This window comes from Phalacrocorax aristotelis, chromosome 21 (genome assembly GCF_949628215.1).
Source record: "Phalacrocorax aristotelis chromosome 21, bGulAri2.1, whole genome shotgun sequence".
NCBI classification, from domain to species: domain Eukaryota; kingdom Metazoa; phylum Chordata; class Aves; order Suliformes; family Phalacrocoracidae; genus Phalacrocorax; species Phalacrocorax aristotelis.
In genome coordinates, this window is record NC_134296.1 from 7460212 (window position 1) to 7476634 (window position 16423).

The 16423-nt window shown below is 50.1% G+C and overlaps 1 long non-coding RNA gene across 1 annotated transcript in view; it reads left to right on the forward strand.

Annotated features, from left to right (window-relative positions):
• Positions 1–16423, forward strand: part of LOC142067085 (uncharacterized) — a 179546-nt gene that overhangs the window by 61432 nt on the left and 101691 nt on the right. The window contains exon 2 of the long non-coding RNA XR_012663890.1: positions 9970–10148. This is a non-coding gene — a long non-coding RNA (uncharacterized LOC142067085). The remainder of the gene's footprint in view (positions 1–9969; positions 10149–16423) is intronic.

Consider the following 16423-nt stretch of genomic DNA (forward strand, 5'->3'; position numbering starts at 1 on the left):
ACTCCCATGGAAATCCAGGTAATAGCATTAGCAGCTATTGCAGGGGAATATCAACGCAGATGAGAGGAGAGTTTGGCCCGTGGACCAGTCACCACTGCGAACAGCCAGCCGCTCGGTGCTGCAGCGTGCGCCCTTTCCTCTGCACTGAGTTAAACTCCAGGAGCTTTCAAAAGTGCTGCAATGACTATAATAATAACAACAACAACTATTATTAATAATAAATAGGTATAGTTAGCGCTTCCTGACTTCTAATCGCAGCCTCTCTTTGTGAACAGAAGTAGGGATGGATAACTCTCAGCTGACCTTCAGACAGAAAGATAAGATGCGCAGCTGAAAAAGCATTGCAGGCAGGACTCGGGATAATTTCACATAATCCTGACAATACAGCGCTAGCCTTCCGAGGCGGATGATGACATTCAGTGCATGAGCTGTTGCTAAGCTTTTGAAAAATGTTTATTCTTTGGCCACAAGCTACTTCTGGTCTTTGTCGTTAGCAGAGACATTTATGTCAGAAAACGTTGTTCCTGTTAAAATTTTCTGTGATAAAAGGCACTTGTTAGATGTCCAGCGTGAGCTTTAAATTAACACTAAACTGGGTCTGTGCTGGAGGAGCTGCTGACTCCTCCATGTCACCGCTTTCATTTGCAGCAGTGCCAGCCCTCCTGTAACGGATTATCTCCATGGTTTGGGGCACAAAGACCAGAGTCAAATTAATTTCCCGACAAGACGCACTATTGGCTCAGATCATTTCCCTCCCACTTTCTTAGCATCAGTGTCTGGTCGAGTTAAATGGCAGTAAACAAGTGTAAGCTCTAACAAGCCACAAATTGGCTATTGACATCTCTGCGGGCTGGCTCCTCGCTCCAGAAACGCCGCTTGCTGAAGGGTGTCGGTGAAACACTGGGGCTCTGCAACAGACCTGAACCTGAAGTCATTTCTTGTAGGCGCGATGCTTTATTCCTTCACTTCTAGAAAACCTTTCCTTTAACGGCGTGCTGGTCAGACACACTTTCAGCCTGCGTGTTTAATTTAATGGTAGTGAATGCCATTTAGAAAGAGGAGCTTTAATCCCCTAGATTTTGCAGAATTAAAGCATGCTTATGTTGTTTTGCTCTACCTTGCAATTATGTTTCTCAGCTTCTTTTGAGGACAAGCTTACAACGGTCATTCTACTGAGTTACAAAAATGACAGAAATTATTCCTACACCTGAAATGCAAGTGGTTGGCTGGGCGCCATTTGCACTGGAGGATGAAACCTTAGACTGGGGGGAGGGAGGGGGAAAAGGCCCAAAATCCAACACACCCAAAATAGAACCTCAGAGGAAAAAAAAACCAAAACGAAAAAAAACAACAAACCCACAACCGACAAATTAGGAGCAGTTCGGAACCGCAGTGAGAGCTCAGATTAACCTAGGCTGTGACACTGCCGTGGCCGTGTGAGAGCAGGAGATCCTCCAGGAAGCTCGGCCCTTCCCTTCCCATCACAGCCCAGGTTACCTGGGAACAAGTCTTCCTTTTCCTCTCCCTGCTCTTCACTTTTTCTGCCTCCTCGCTGGTGTGAGCGGAGAAGTCCGGTATCCTGACTGACCACTGGGCTTGCATGATGGTTCAGGGTCTCGCACTTGGAAGAGGTTTAGGACGCGCTCATACTGTAGATACCGGCTCGGATGTATCCTGCCAGCTTTAGCATCTAGCTCTGGTGTCTCTGTCAGAGCCCATTTGCTCCTGGCTCTCAGTCTAGCCGGTGGCAAGAGGCTGTTTGCGATGGTGACTCACAGCAGGAGCCTGAGTCTTCAGTTTTAGTCTTTGAATTATACCCTGGAGGTGCCCATCTGTCCCTATGGACTGCAGAGGAGGCTCACATAAATTATGGCTGCGACAAGGACAGATTTTTTGAAACTTAGGAGTGAAGTTCAGAGGCGGCTCTAAATGAGCCGTCCCAGCCAGCAGCGGGTGGGAGGGTCGGCGTGGGGAAAGGATGGAGAGAACGCTGCTCTTGCTTTTCACTGTTTTGTTCATTCTTAGTAGGGGTTAAAGTGTCTTGTTCATGAAGAAACGTGCCCCCAGGCTCGCCAAGCCCTCGCCGGCGGCCGCTGCCACCGGGGTGGAAGAGCAGCGGCGCTCAGCGCCGTGTGATGGGCAGGGAGAAGCAGCCCCGGCCTAAGTCGGGCTGTGCCTGGCCTGAAGCTTTAAAAAGACTTAAATGCTCCTAATTTTAAAATGATGCCCAGTAAGTTTCTGTTCTTTCATCCTCCGCCCCTCTGCTCTTCTTTGTGTATATCAATAATAAATGTCTTGGTGGAAAAGGTTTTTTAGGAGGTAACTTATGGCCATGCGAGGACATCATTATAAGTATAAAAAAGGTATTCAGTAGCAGAGGCATGTCACGGAGCACAAGTGGCTTGGTTAATGGTTCTTGGCATAGCAGCACCTTAGGGAAAGGAACGCTGCGTGATCAGGCCCTTGTAATGCTTTCAGACTATATTGGAAAGAAAAGCCCATGCAGGTTCACCCTGAAGGTTTGCCGTTTCTCGGTCTCCAGCCTTTGCTCCAGCTCTGCCCAGTGCAGTCCCGTGGTTTGGTTTTTCCCTAAGAAACAGTCAGGTCAGAGGAAGAAATACCCAGCCCGGTGGAGGGGCGCAGTAGCGGCAGCGCCTGCCCACGCGCGTGCCCTCACCCCCGCAGCTACGCAGAAACCTGTCTGATTTCTCTCGTTCCCCCTCATTTCCCGCATCCAAAGAGAACAGTGAGAATACGCCAAAGGCCGCGCTTCCTGTGAGGGACAGCGCGTGGTAATTACTCGTACAGAACCTGAGTGTGCTCAGTTTTGAGATAATTATAAATCTGTTCAGGGAATCAAAGAAGCCGCGATGTATTTTTAAAGCAGAGTATTTTCTACGCAACACAGATAAAAACAGATAAACATAGCAATGAAAGAAATATTTAGCCTCCTCATATGGGCAGTCTTCAGCATCATGTAAAAGCAATGCGTTTAACCTTTACATGATTTAAAGATAACACTCTCTTCTTAGATGCTGATAATTAGTCATCAAATGCAGAACAAAGTGTGTAGCAAAATGAACCCGCAATTATTTCACTCCAGTGGATTGATCTCTCCTCTCACGAGCTAATCACCCAAACATCTCTGCAATGTGGCCAACGTATTAACAGTTCCTCAGCATTCCCCACCAGCGCTGCATCACTGTAAAAACCTTTCTGTAATGAAGCAAAAATCGGCATTTTGCATCTCCCCTTTCCTCCGCTGGACGCTGTGCCCAGCCTCTGCATCCGAACCCCAACGTATCTGCTGCCATCACAGCTTATAAACAGAAAAATAATCGAGGAGAGAGCAAAACCGGGTAAACTCATCCCAGATGTAGTCAGCCTTCATTTGCAATGTAAATATTGGCTCTGTGGTACATGTTTACAGCTGTGATAAGGGGAAGGGAAGCAGTTTGAAGACAGTGAATGGAATGGGGAGGTGCAGGTACCACTGTAGCACTCTGCAAATGCCGGTTAGTCAGGCTTCCCAGAGCGGAAAGAGCAAAAGAAAAGAAGGTGAGAACTGTTCTGCGGGCTTCGTGCTGGTTTCTTTGGTTTTTAATTACCAAAGTGTCAAACTAAGTGCTGGTGATAGCCATACCCTTCTTGTCCGTGTGAGGCGGTGACGGCAGAGAAACGCTTTGGTCTCTGGCAACCTGCTCCATTGCCCGGAGGCAGAGTGTCCCACGACGGGCTGCTTCCAGCAGCAGGCGCACAGGCCACCGCGCAGCCGCAGCTCCCTCGCGCCGGCATCATAAATTACTTTCTGACCTTATTATTGTGGTGTTATTGTAACCTCTGGGCAACTCCCCCCTTCACATCTGTTTTGTCTGAAGTGTTTTCCGAATGACACGTGCAAATTCACCAATTTGTGAAATCCCTTTGTAGTTCATATTAAAAAAAGAAAGAAATCCCTGTAATTGTTTTGGGTAGGACGGCAGGGAGCAGCGAAGGCAGCAGAGGAATGGAGTGAGGGGCTGGACAGGGACAGGGTGTCGCCTCTTGCCAGGGTGGCACGGAGATCAGCCCTGGGTGGGGGTCCCATCCTCTGCTCTCAAGCCGTTTCCAGCTGATGCTGCCGTAGGCTCGGAGCCGCCAAGGCCGAGCTCCTGCCCTGGCAAGCTGCAGCCCCGGGAGCCAGGGCAGGATGGCTGCGTCTCACAGAACACGGCGTGGAGAAAAGCCCTTCACCGCACAGGCACATGCAAACTGACATCTCGAGGATCCTTCTATATTATCAGCTTTTGTGGTTTGATTTAAATTAATTTCAGTTTGGTACAACACTAGTCTTCACAGAGTCCTGAAAAACCAGAAAGTCTAATAGATCAGCTCACAACAACATGTTATAATGTAATAATAATGGTGTGCCACAGCAGCTGAGTGGCGCGGTATTGATCCCTGCAGCCTCTGAGAGGATGCTGAGCAGAAGTGCATCCCTGGAACCTGCCTTTTTTTGAAGCAAAGCCAAGTGAAACACAAAATCCTCCCGTGGGTGAGGAAGGTGGGTCCCACAGGCTGGCAGCCAGGCCTCGCTGGTGGGGGACTGTCTCTTTAGGTAATCCTCCCTGATGGTCCTGTTGTCACCCTGTCTCCCGCAGCACGTAGAGACAAGAGGGACTGAAAATACCCGCCGTTTGATAAGAATAAGAGAGGTCTCACTTTCAGGCAGAAGAAACAAACGACAGTACTGAAGCTCAGAGCTTGCCTTTGCTGGGTGCAGATGGTCACAGGCGTGTGAAAGGGGAAGCAGCCTTTGGCTGCCCTCCGGTGCCGGCTGCCCAGCCCGCCGTGCGCGCCGCTGAGTGCTCCTCCGACCCTGCCTGGACTCCTCTGGTCCCTCCCACCCTCCCCAGGCTGGTTTTGCCAGGTGATGCAGAGCTTTACTGGAGCAATCGGGAATGTTTGTCCCATCAAGTAACCACAGAAACTGGTCCTCTCCATTCACCAGCCTTGTCAGTCCGGGTTTAGAAGATGAAAACAAATGGCAGGAGCGCTGTTCAGAAAGACAAAGGTGCTTCCTTGGCCTGCGGCTTTGCAGCTCTAGAAAACCCAGTAAACCACGGCACGTTGCAGGCGACCGTCCTTCGCTCGGCCTGGTGCTGTCTGAGCGGCGGTGCCGAGCAGCGGCCGGTGGTGCAGGCGTCGGAGCCAGCACGGCAGGGGCTGCGCAGACACGCAGATTTATGGGGATCCTCCTTGGAACAGCCTTTCGTGCTGCAGTTTGTGTTTGGAAGGTTGTTGGGTCTAAATGCGTTGCCTGGTTTGTTTAAATAATGATTCTTTATTAAGAAGAAAGCCAGAGCCGTGAACGCAGTGCGGTGCTGTGAGCTCCTGCTCGTGGGGAGCCCTGGGGAGCCGTGCCTGTGCCATGTGGAGGTCTCTCTTCTAAACTGGAAGGATTTAATAACACTTTCCCTGGTAATCCAAAAGCAGTGAATATTCAGTTTATTCCTCTGTAACAGCAAGGCTTTGGGAAACACTGTGTCAGAGCTTCCCAACGCGGGGGTCATGATTTCCAGTGGGACTCCAGGTCTGCAAGGGGAAGCCTGGGACTTGTTGGGACCTGGGCGGAGAGCAAGAAATAAAGCAGGGAGCAGCGATGGGATGAGGGCATCTGCAAGGAACTTCAGTCTGAATACCTGTTACCAGCACAGTGAGTTACCCCTGCATCGTGGCTGTGAGATGTGCGACGGTCTTTAACTGGGGTAGTTTTGGGTTAACCCGCTTCTGAGAAGGTGGCTCTCGAGGCGCCCGTCGCGGTCCCGGGGCAGGCTTCGCCTGACAAGGCCGGGGGTCTGTGGTTCTCTCAGGGGCCCTGTCCCCGGGGGAGCTGCTTGGGCTCTTTCTGCAGATCAATATCAGGCAGAACACAGCTCCGTTGTTCTGGACTTGGCTCAGTTATGAGGGGAAGGGGAGCTGCTGGGATCAGCGCCGCGCGAGCAGAAGGAGCTGCGCCCGAGCCAAGGGGTGACACAGCTTCCAGTGTTCAAGCCTGGGCTCCCACAGGGACCGAGCCCGCATTCGCGCTCGCCGCTATACACTCCAATCATCCTCTGGGCTCACCATCAAATCTGGGGTATAACCAGGATTTAAAAGGCAATTTGCTCCTCATTGCGATGGAATTAAAGATACATTGTGAGTGGTGTGTGGTAATGCCACAGCTGTGCGCCAGGTTCACTTAGAATGTGGCAGTGAATAAAATGAAATATGAGTTTTATTGATCTCGCCTGCACTACATTGTTATTCACCCAGGGTGGAATTCACCCCTAGGCACAGGACTAACATTAGAGTTGGACAAAACATTTCAGCTGAATGTTTTATTTGTTGAAAAAAATGCAGGTTTGAATCAGCTGGAAGTACTTGTGAATTCATGTTGCATTTGTCAAAGCATTTCAGCATGTAAAAAAATCCAAAAACATATTTCAGAAAGACAAAACATTTACTATTGACGTTTATTAAATGCAACATCGACTTTTTTAAGGTCTGAAATAACATTTTTTTAAAGTATTAGTGAAATTGACTTTAAAAATAATGCTAACCCCTGAAAAATGAACCAGTATTTTGCTTAGATTGAAAATCAACAAAATCCAAAATAAATACAATACAAAATACAATACAGATTGGGGGGGGCGGATGTTCAGTTTTGAAATAAGACGTAATATTTTTCAGGTTAGTTAAAAATATTTTCCCCGCTCTCTAGGCTTAGCCCAAGAAAAACCAGTTACCCCAGGTCTGCTGAGCTGGAACACGGTGTTTGCACCACTGGTTTCAGGCACGAGCCTGGCTGATGCCCCAGCGCCCCGTTTCAGTAAGCGTTGACCTCGGTGTAACCTTTCTGCCTCCAGGCTTGGTTCTCTCTTGGTTTTCTAAGCTTTTCCTAAGCGTTACGGAACAAGAAGTGAATCTCGGGGCACTGGGGTGCTGTTGCGCAAGCTGGTGCTTTGCCAAGTACATTGCGACCACGCAGAAATAGGAGAACGGAATAAAACAAACGGGGGTAAGAGGATGAACGTGACTTGGCAACAGCCCTACATCGGTGTATGTGAGAGCAGTCAGGTTTTAAAAAAATTCTGTAATAATTTAATGTACGTTATTAAATAATATAGATCTCGGTGCAGCTGGTGGTACTCCTGCCTGCAACATACCCGTCTTGTACCTTTTATTTTTAATAGCTGACAATGTTCCCCTCTGTTCATTAATCTTGCATCGAGGCGTCATTCTGCAGCGGGCAGGCACGGACGCCAACGCCGCCGTCTTGCCAGCAGATCATCGCAACGAGCCAGCGGGAAGGAAAACCTCTCCGGGCGCCGGTCCCTGGCATCGGCTCCGGGCAGGGCAACTGGGGGGCGGCGGAGACGCCTGGGGGGCTGCACATGTGGGCTCCGCACCGGCGTCCTGCGCTGGGGCCCTGCTCGGCACCTTGGGGTGCGGCTGGTGTGAAGAGGAGAAGGCAAAGGCGACACCCACGCGGAGCAGAGGGGCTTGGGAGAAGGGGAGCAGGCAAGGAGGGTGGCTGGGCACCCCGCCGCCACGGGCACGCGGCGCTTCATCGCAAGGGCTCCACAGGGTGACCCTGCGCTCGCGGCGACGGGGGCTTCTGCTTTCACCACCGTCCCCTGGGAGGACCAATGTCTCCTGCAAGCATCCCCGCGCCGCGGTTGCCCGGCTGCGCGCCCGGCGTCCTGCCCGGCGCCGGGGCTGGCCACAGGGGTGGCCTGAGCCAAGCTGCCAACCTCTGCTCCTGCCGCAGCTCCGCGCCCAGGTGAGCCCCAGCCTTCACAGCTTCATCTGCCAGCGTTGGCACGTGGCGGAACAAGGGATTTGCGCTGGCAGGATACAGTGGAAACACAGCCCTCAAAAAGGGGAAGAAAAGAGATTATGTGATCCTAAAGGAAAAAAGGCAGAGAAGAGTGAAGATAAACCAAGACAGCGAGGGATTTATTCTGTGACATCTATCACGTTTGTCTGGGATCTGCTGAATAGAGTCTAATCAGCTGTTAGAGACTATTTTTCCAGCACCTCCTCTATCATCTACTTTGTTCATTTTTTCCCATCAACCGTATATGGCCTCCATGTCAAAACATCATTTTACCATTATTGTCTATTTCCAGGATGTCTTTTATTATCCTGATCTCATTTTGCAGCCCAGGAACTGGCACGGGGCTGGCTCTATTCCCTCAGATTTATGAAAGACTGCAGCAAGAGGGAACAGCCTTTCTCCTCCTGCTCAGCTGGTCCCACTCGTGCAAACCAAGGCACTCCACCGAACAGACTGGGTGAGTCCATATCGGCCTGGCGTCCCCGGCAGCTGGCCTTGCTCCCGTGGGCACACAACTGTGGTAGATGCCTTAAAAAACAATAATAAAAAACCCCTGAATCACACATAAAGAAGATGATGAGATTAAATTCACTTGTAGAACTAATTACAGGAGTGTGTATTTTCCAGCAAAAGAAGATAAACTTTCTGGATGAAGCGCAGGCACAGCTTCAGCATGTCTCTCCCCACACCAAACCATCTCTTTCTCGTTCCTCTTGGTGAGGAGCCCGGAGCTTTTATTGCAGTGATGGAACACGAAGGCTCTGCCCGGCCGCCCAGCGCCTGCTGCAGCGAGGACCGCTGTCGTGGACTCCCTCTGCAGAGCCTGGCAGATGTGCTAACCCAGCCTTCCACAGATTTAATAAATCTTTTGCAGTTTAGGCCATTAAAATTTTAATAACAGCTACAGCCAAACAGAAAGGGAGGGGAATGCTTGAAGGGTATCCTGGCTTAGAAATCTTTTCAAAATATTAGTGAGAAGCCTGGTTAATGTGCCTCTGCTTTGCTATACATATGATTACTTAGGTTTTAATCTATCAAAGAGATGCAGTTCTTAGGTTCTGGCCAGCTAATTCTCTGCCCTGGAATTTACACATCATAATAGAAAACATTTAAGCCTTTGGGGAAATGAGTTTAGCTCCTTCAATTGCTGAATAATTAAGGGTGACCCTTGTCAAAGACATGGTGTGTGCTATATATCATTGGATTACCTGTCTGGTTGGCAGCGTTTTGCAGGCATTTTAAAGCTCTTATTATGTGTTGGCTTTCATTTAGATGCAATTTCTTTTGTAATGAGGCAGAACTTATTTTCCAGCCCCTGCAGGTGGCTTTGTCAGCTCTCCAAGTTGCGCGTGAAGAGGCAGGTTCCCAATTGATCTCTCAATTAGGGCTTTGTTGATATTGGATAAACAAGGGTTCACCTGGTTTGGACACAGCCTTGTCTGGTCATGGGCCAAGACTTTCACATGGAAGACCACACATGAAAAAAGGAGAGTCCATCTCTTTGGTGTCGCTTTTTCCCCTTGATCGCACAGGCCGAGCACATGGGCTGCTGGTTTGTGGCTGGAGCCCTGAGTGCATGAACACAAAAGCAGGTGTAAACCTAGAGCAAATTACATCACAAAGTCAGCACACCAGTAATCAGATCTTCTTATGCAGCTTGTCAGAGAGGTGAGGTCTGGGGATGCAGATAAAGGGTTCCCAGATAAGCACATGGGTCGCTAAACGCTGCTTAATACCTGACGCCGGCTATGGAAGCCCACGGGAGCCGCGTCTCTTTCCCCTGAGCATACCTCTGTTTCACCCGCCGAAGTGAGGATACCATAAGCCATCGCTGCTCTCTGACTTCAGGCATCGCAGCTGGTGGGTCCTTTGCTTTAGGTCGCGTCACTTACCCTGTGTTGCAGCAATTTATTACGACGTGCCGGAGCATCGCAGCACTCGTGGCCAAGGGAAGCGATGCGTCCCTGGGTGCTCACAAACAGCCCAGTCTGTCGCCAGCCGCTTGCAGCTCACTAGGCCTTTTTTCCGAGACAAGGCTTAGCTGACCCGGTCACAGCAGATTGCCGTAGCCCGGTTTCTACCCTTTGCATTTGTGCTTTTGGTTACAGAATACGTTTTGAGGAAAGAGCCTTCCCTGGGGAAAGGCAGAAGGCGGCAGCGATCCTGCGAGAGGTGGCTTAGAGACCCCGTACCTGCCGATGGCCGGAGAAGCATCCCACCCGAGCGGTATGGGAGAGCGACCCGCCTGGCATCAGTCTGGAGCGTCGTGCAGAGCACACCAGGAAAGGTAGGAGCAGGAGCCGTTGCCTTGGTTTTCACAAGAAATGCTCTATTTCCTTGGGGGAAAACCACCTGCTGAAGCTGCGTGGTTATTTATAGCTGTGCCCGCAGCCTGCACAGCCCAGCTCCGCTCGCCCTCCCAGCCCATGGGGTGGGAAGGAGCGCTGGGTTATGACAGGTCCGACTGCTGGGATGCGCTCGGCTGCTCTCCTGAGAGCTGATGGCCGAGGGCTGCCAGCCCCCACTTCTGCTCGGGAAAAATGAAGGGCGAATTGTGCCTAGAGCTCCCACGGGGGCTGTCCCAGGGGGCTGGCTTCCCCTTGCAGTAGAAGGGGAGAAGCAGGACAGTATTTGCAGGACAAATGAGCCACCAGTTCGCACAGAAGCATGATCTGGTTTAGGCAGGTAATTAACTCAGGCTTATTGACCACAGCCCAAACGCCTAATGGAAGAAGTCTGGAAACAGCTAAAAAAATTATTTCCTGCTAAATCAAAAGCTAGCTCTTGCCGAGATGAAAGAGAGGTTAATTTACAAAGATGGTCAGAAAGTTTAATAGCAATTTAATTTTTTTGAAATATGTATGTGTTACTATCGTCTGACATTATGGAGGAAATTGCAACAGTCCTGCAATAGACCTGCTGTCTAATTTTACTCCTATCATGTGTACGGTTGGGTTTTATGTGCAACAATTCATCTGATAGCAGGCTCCAAGTATTAGATTTACAGTAAAAATCAATGGGAGGTTATAGGCCTGGTCTGAATTTATGCCACTTTGACACCGCACGTGTGAGACCGAATTCCTGCTTCCACAACCTGCTCATGATCCGTGCAGGGGCCCAGCAGCGCCCCGGCCGCGGGGACCGCGGGGGTGTCCTCGGCCACGCTGGGCGTGGGGAGACGGGACAAGACAGGGCTGCCCCGGTCTTTGACTGTCCTCGCCGTAATCGTTTTTTCCCTTGTACCACAATTTCCCAGGCTGCTGCCAGCAGCCTGCTTTCCTCCCCCAGCCTTCTGGTGCGAAGATGACCTTTCCTGACTTCTTTAGCCACTCTCCAGATCTTTAAGCAACAATAACAGCTGCTCTGTAGATGGGTCACCTCTTCTAATCCGATGGAAAAGTTTGTCTGCCGATGCAAACACATGCCCACAGAAATTAAATCTCTGCAATTAATCATATGGGAAGCATGGGAACAGGCTGGGTGAGTTCCTTACTGTTTCTTAAAGACAAGATCTTCCTTTCCATTGGTTCTCCACAGCGAGAACCAGTTCCTTAATTTCTCACACCATTCCTCTTTATTAAAAATCCTTAGTCTTACTTTCACTGCTTACATCTTACTCTTCCTGGGTTGTGCTACTAGTGCTTCGTAGAGCAGCTGTTTCAAAGGACAACCGCGCGTGTGCCAGGTGTGTGTAACCGCCGCTGCTCCCGGCGACCCCGCGCAAATACGTGAATTTTCAGAGGTATGCTGCTTAATAGAAAAATATTTGAATTAGCTTTTTACAAGATAATGCCAACGGAATGGCATATCCATTAATAATATTATGAGCTTTCCTAGGGAGCTGTAACCTCTTTGGTATACATGAATTCAGTAATAACTGTAATTATTATGAAGTTAATATAAAACATGATGTCTCACTCTGCCAATTCAAGGGCAATAAGTGTGAAAAACAGCTTTTCTCCTGATTGCACATTACTCGCTCTTCCCTCAGTTACGACGCAGCTCTCGGATTTAGAGGGACGACGCAGAAGGGTGAGCAGCTCCGGTAGCGACAGTTTGCCTTTCCCAGCACTGGGCAGCGCGCGGGAGCCGGGCTGCTCCCCCCAGGCCTTCCTGGCTCTATGCCGGGGGCTCCCTGCAGCCCCCCGGAGCGGCTCTGCGGCCCTGGTTCCAGCCCGGCCGTGGTGTGGGAGCCCCCGGGCACTCCCATGGCGCGAGCAAGCGGGTTTCATTGGGTGTTTATGGCTCCCTTGGCAGACCCCGGCCCTGTGTCCATCCTCCTTTTATGTCTCCAGCTTTGCTCTTTAAATACAGAACTTCCCGGAGGGAGGACCCAGCCTGGCTCTTGCACTGCAGCTTGGGCGTTCGGCCGTGCCTGCAAGCACTCTCTGCAGCTTCACCTCCCCTCTATTTATTGCCCCTTTAAAACATCTCCACGGAGTCCATTTACTTTTTAGTGCAGCAGATGAAAAACAATTCTGTCAAGATTTTCTTGTGATTCTCTGCCAGTGACATCATTGCAGCGAGGCGAGATCAGAGCCCAGCAGAACCCAGGGATCCTTCCGTGGGATCTGCCTGCCTTGCGGATGATGCGCCCAGGCCCTTTTATGCACATCCTCAGATGTGTCACCGCAACACGCTGCTTGGATCTTTCCCAGCAGAATGAGCTGAAGTAAACTTGATAATGAAAAGAGCCTTGATGTTCACCTGCTCCAGCTCATACTGGAGGAAAAAACAGAGGCTTTCTTATTCAAATGAATTGCTGGTGCTGTTCGATCTGCCCAAATGCTGACGGATGCACAGCTTCACAGCAGGCTACGGCGAGCACTGTTGTACCTCTGGGCTTCGTGCTCCACCTCTGCAGGTCCTGCAGTCAACACTCTGCTCCTCTTTTACATCAAAATGCTGAGCACAAACATTTGATTCATCAAATCTTTTTAATGCAAAGCTAAAAATAGCAGTTTAAAATCCTCAATCATATATAATTAGTCCTGCATTTATTTTTCGACAGATGTTCTTTCCCCGTTGCTTTTGAATAGGAGAGCGTTGAATAGCGTCTCTGTCTGCAGGAGCAGGCGGGGAGGGAGGGAACCTGCAGGACTTCAGCTTTCCCACGGGAATGCTTTACGAGGGCTCTGCAGTGATTCCCCACGGCACCTTTGCTCCACCCTCCACAGCCACGTTTTCTTTCCCTGGACAAGGGCTGAATTCCCCAGAGGATTTTCACTTGGAAGTTTTAGAGGCATAAGAGGTTAGTAGGAGGAAATCCATTTCTCCTGCCTGGAGGCACTAAGGGAATTAAGTTTGCCACAAGATGATGGATCAGCAAAATTTCCCCTAGGAGATCAGATTAATAGGGAGCGTAGAAAAGTTGCAGTATATTTATCAAAAATAAAAAAAATTAAATACCTCCTCCCACCATCAGAACTGATTATAAATTAGGTAAATCTGTTTTCCTTTAAAGGACTAATAACCATATATCAGACTTCCAGAATCTGTACCCCTGAGGGCTCTGAAAATGTATGGTATTAATCTTGGCTACAGGAACAGTACAGACCTGTGTTAATTATTGTGCATCTTATTTGCCCTTTATGTGTGGACTGATCAGGCACCGGTGTCTGTTAGGACAGACAAAAGGCTGAGCGGCGAACCAGGGAGCTGGTGGCGATTCAGGTTTGGGTGGTCCGGAGGCGAACCTGCAGAGGCACGGACGAGAGCCTGGAGCAGCAAGGAGGGCTTAGGAAGTCCTAAACGCCCCTTACGCTGAAAGTCAGTGTCTGCTGCTGCCTGGCAGGGAGGAGACAGGAGCTGCACAAAGCTGTTGTCATTTGCTCTTCTTCACTTCAATTGTGGACTTTCCTGAATAAATTGGAGGCTGCCAGCATACAGTCACAGCAGAACGGCAGAACAAAACCGCTTCTGGACCTGGGCTTGTAATTTGCCTGCAAAAATGAAGATGCAGTTAGCGCTGTGACGTTTCCTTTGCTTTCAAAGAGGCTGCCAGGGTTTTCAGGCGTTTGATTCATCTTTTCCCTTCCCAGGTTAAATCGTTCCTAGTTTTCGTATTGTAAATTTACATTAAGATGGCGACTGCGATGAATTGAAGTATCTCTGCACGTTTAAAACTTGCGGAGGCCTCAGCTCCCCCTTCGCAGCAGCGACGGGCCGTGCTAACAACTGCTGCAGCTGGGGAGGAGGAGGAACGGAGCCCCGGGGCTCCCTCTCCCCCCGGCTCCCGCGCTGCCAGCTCCTCCTGGGCTCTAGCTCTCCGATTATCTGTGAGCGTATCTGTTGCGCCTCTTGCTCCGTACGTACGCCCGGTTTGAAGCTGTGCAGGCTCAAGCCGGGGACCCAGGGAGGTTTGCGCTTCAGTGCAGATCTGGTTTTCCAGAGCTCTGAGAAAATAAGTCTCTTTCCAAAAACCCTGCGGTTTGTTCCTAATTCCGGTGCCGTTGTACCACAGTGAGGTGTGTTTATTGCATTTTATCTTTTCTGTGCAGCTCTTTTATAATGAAGAGTTGGATTTCAGTAAAAGCGGGCAGACATTTTACGCAGAAGCCCTGCCACCAAGGTCGGAAATGTTTAAAGCTGATTGCTTAGTAATGGTTCTGGCAAAAATGATAGAGGGCTGAACGTATGAAACACCAGCGTGAGCCTGACTTGATTCCACTGCCCATGAATGTTTTAACCGCATTTATCCTCTAGGTACTTACAGAACCATTTTACATTTGTACACTTAAAAGGATTAAATAAAATAAATGGAGATGATTACTACTGCCCAGCAAAGCTAACGTTCAAAGACACGGTGTTTCGTTGCAACTGGAATTGTATTTGTGCTGTTTCCACACTCCACAAGCTTTCCTAAAAGGGGATGATGAATCATGCAATCTCTGGCTTTCTACTACTAATGAGAAACCTCTTAGCAATATGCTCTTTATGGTCCCTCTCAAGGAATAACCAGTACACTGAAGCTCCACTTCTTCAGTGTCAAACCAAGATGTGAACCGCCTGACACATACAAGCGCTGATGTACAGTCTGTAAGCGGCTCCAGGATTCTTCAGACATTTGACGTATGTAACATGTAGGGAACCTGTCTCTTGTACTGTGGCTCACTTTGGCGATGGGTGGAAATACTGCAGTTTCACACGCATAGTTGTGAAGGGATGTTTTCTGGTCGTGAAACAGCCCACTTCAGAGGCCAAGACTCTAAAGTTTAAACTTGCCTCGATCCTGAAGGTTTGGAACTTGGAAGACGATGGTTCACCCTGTATCTTCCTGGTTCCTCAGTCCATGTCACAGCTTATTGCTCCGTAAGGGAAGAATTAATTGAATTAATTTCTTTGCTGAGCTTTGAACCTAGCAGGTAAAGCCCTGCGGTTTTGCAGAGCCCGTGCTGAAGAGCTGCTCGCACCCGGAGGGGAGCATCGCGGCGGCTGGGCGGCGTGTGCCGCTTCGCCCTGTGAGAATTCGCCCCCGCTGAACGGGCTGCGGGCGCGGCGGAGGGTGCTGGCCCTGCCGCGCCGGCTGCCAGGGCGGCTGCGGGGATGCGCCTGGACCGGCGGGATGCAGGCAGAGCGCGCTGCCCGCGGGTGCCTCTGCAAGTGCTACTCGAAGGAGGAAAACGAAACCTGCTCGTGGCAGCCTGGGCTCCTTTAGTGCTTCTTGGGGGTAGGATGCCTGCTTTGTTACCGTGCCTGTGTGATGCAGAGCTCTCCTAAATGGGAGAGGGAGATGAGAGACGTGTTTGTCAAACCCCTTCTAGGTCTGCTTTTCCATCTGCTGTCTCGGATGCTTAAGATGTGCAGTGCGAGCCCTCTCTTGGGTGTAGCTAATGCATCTAGATCCCTTTGCTGTATTAATGGCATTATTTTCCTCCGGCTGTGGAGTACTCAGGGCTTATATTGTGACAAGATTCAAGCACTCAGTTGTCAGTCTGAGGCGCTGGATGTCTGTTTTCAGAAGGCTGCTTTGCAACCTCACGGAAGCGGAAGAAGAAAGGTGAACAGAACTTTTTTAAAGGCAAGAAGCACATCCCCCTGCCAGCACCTTCAGACCCTCTTCCCTGCAAAAAAAGCCTTTCTTGGGAGCACGAAAGCACTGGGGCTCTCTGGGACTTGCCGACGAGGTTGTCCTTCCTCCCCAGCCAGCAGAAGTTGTGCTCAGGCATGCAGCCCGTGAGTCAGCCCACGGGTATGTCTAGAAACCTCCAGTGTCCCATCCTGAAGGCACGCACCAGCGCAGCCTGCTCTGCCCGTGGGGCTCAGCGCTGCCCCAGGAGGGTCCTGCCCTCGCCCCCCCTCCCCTGGTCTGAACCTCCCCAGATCAGCCCATGCAGCAGGGAAATCCTCTCCTCTCAGTGTCTCAGCACACGCCTTCCTCACCTCTCTTGGCATCTCGGGGTGAAAATTCAATCTGTAACTGTTCTGACTTATTAGGAAAAAAGTCGTGTTAGAATTATGAGCAATTTACAGAAGTGCTTTTCGCTTTAATTTTATTTAATATATATTTTCGTACTCATCTGTTTTTCTTAGCTGCCTTTCTGTGAAAGAAAAGGTAATTTT